The 2224-nt window shown below is 59.8% G+C and overlaps 1 pseudogene across 1 annotated transcript in view; it reads left to right on the top strand.

Annotated features, from left to right (window-relative positions):
* The first annotated feature begins 1050 nt into the window (after positions 1 to 1050).
* Positions 1051 to 2224, top strand: part of LOC105530806 — a 5440-nt pseudogene continuing 4266 nt past the window's right edge. Inside the window, exon 1 of the transcript XR_001004697.1 lies at positions 1051 to 1082. The product of XR_001004697.1 is annotated as an uncharacterized LOC105530806 (transcript). The remainder of the gene's footprint in view (positions 1083 to 2224) is intronic.

Raw genomic sequence — 2224 nt, forward strand, 5'->3', positions numbered from 1 at the left:
GCTCGAGGCTCGGGGATCAGAACAATGTCAAGTGAAGAGAAACACACTGGGGGTTCGCCGAGCCACTGGAGTTCCAGGGGAGGCTGAGGAGGGCGCGGCCACCTCATCCTCGTCCCGCTTCTGCTGGGTTCCGCTTTGTCCCTTGTTTTTTTCTTTTTTTGCTTTCTGTGTGCGTGCGATTGGTGTGGCCCCTCCCCTCTTGCCGTGCTTAACGTGACGAAAGCACGATTCCTGTAAATGTGTAAACTAAGGGGATGGTTGGATTTTTTTTTCAATGTAAACACTAAAAACAAAATGGACAAAAAAACACACAAAGGTTTTATGAACAGCAGACTATGTAAAGGCATTTTAGTATCAAATTTTTTATTGATAACTTGCTTAAGAATAAATATATGGACTATTGTACAGGTTTTCGGGGCTCCAGGGTCCTGTGTCCCACGGTACTCCTGGGGGGGCCAGGGCTCCAGGGGCTCAGCAGAAGCCTCTCGTTCCCAGAGCTGGGGCTTCTGGACCAGGCCTCCCCACTGCCCCCTGTGTAGCCCCTCAGGGCACTGAGCCTCAGGCCAGGAAAGGGTCATGTGACTGGAATGGGGTTAGGGTGGTCTTAGGGGTGGGGTCCCCCCAGCCTGAGCCAGAGTCCGGGACCAGAGTAGGTTCCGCTGGAGAGGACAGGGGCAAGAGCAGTCTCCGAACCACCATGCTGGGCAGGGCCTCCGATGTGAATGGCCACCCTGCGAGGACCGGCCCACGGCCCGGGTGTGGGAACACAGATCAGTGCACCCCTAGCTGGAGGGAGCCCTGTTGATGAGGCTGCAGACCCAGAGGAAGCTGGATGCTTGCAGCGGGTGGAGGACCCTCCTTGTCCCCTCTCTGCCACCGGGATCTCGGGAAGCTGCGTGAAGTCGGTGTGCATCTGTCCCAGTGGGCCCCGAGTGCCTGGTCACAGCTGTGCCCACGGCCAGGAAACACGGTCCTTGGAGGATGGAGTCCCTGAGTCAGCAGCGCCTCCGTGGGCCAGTGAGTGCGGAGGGAGGTGCTCAGGGACCGACCATGCCTCAGGCTGCCGCGAGGGCAGGGAGCAGGTGAGGATCTTGGCCGGGCCCTGAGTAAGGAGGGCCTGCTGGACCAGGTTTCCGGGTCGGGGGTCCTCTGTGGTAAGAAAGGAAAGATGGGTGGGACCAGACACTCCCTGTGGGCTCAGGAGACCCTGACTTCTGTCATCTCAATGACTTTTTGGGGCAGAAGCCAGCCCGGAACAGGGAGGAAGGCCTGCAGCTGTTGCCCCGGCTCCTGGAGCCCTGAGCCAGGCCTTGCTGCCACCTCCTGCCCACCCCAGGAGCTTGCCTGATGGAGCAGGTCGCACAGAGAGGCCACAGGCAGCCAACAGGGACTCTGGGGCAAGAGAGCCGGGTGACGCCCAGGCTGGAGAGGTGACATCTGCCTGGGAAGCACACAGGAAACCTCTGCCAGCAGGTCTTGGGTTCAAATCCTCCATTCATCCAGCACTGCCTGGTGCTAGCAGTGTACCAAGCAGTGAGCCACGGTGGGAGTGAGCCACCCATGGCCCCATCTTCACGACAGGCAGATGGGAGAGAGAGAACAGTGGGGCCCAGCAGCTATACCCGGAGCTACACAGCCGAGATAACCTCGCCCATGGAACCCTAAGGTCAGCCACCCCCATCTCAGCCAAAAGTGTGGTATCAGGGCTGAGCCAGGCCTGGTGGGGCCAAACTGCAGCTCCCTGCCCCCCACTGCATGTGGCAGCAGGGACATCGCACCTGGCAAAGCAGACAACTGACTGTCTCTGGGGCAGTCCAGGTGGACTCCCTGGAAGAAGTAATACCGGGGCTGTCTTGGAAGAGCCCAGGGCAGGGGAGAGGGTAGTGAAGGAACAGCTGGGGTGGCCAGCAGGTGGTCAATAGGGGCAGGGGGAGGTAGGGGACTGATGCTAGAGCTAGAGGGTGGCAGAGTCCAAATCTCAAGCCCCTGAGAACCGCGTGAAGCCTGTGTTCTCTCTTTGACAATGGATGCCCCAAGAGCTCTAAGCAGAGTCTGCAGTCAAATTGAGGCACTCGTTCTGCAGCCTGGGAGTCAGGGTTGGAGGTCCCAGGCCAGCCAGGCACCTGGGAGTCAGGGTTGGAGGTCCCAGGCCAGCCAGGCATCTGGGGGTCAGGGTTGGAGGTCCCAGGCCAGACAGGCACCTGGGGGTCAGGGTTGGAGGTCC

The sequence above is a fragment of the Mandrillus leucophaeus genome, unplaced genomic scaffold (assembly GCF_000951045.1).
Source record: "Mandrillus leucophaeus isolate KB7577 unplaced genomic scaffold, Mleu.le_1.0 Scaffold1, whole genome shotgun sequence".
Lineage (NCBI taxonomy): Eukaryota > Metazoa > Chordata > Mammalia > Primates > Cercopithecidae > Mandrillus > Mandrillus leucophaeus.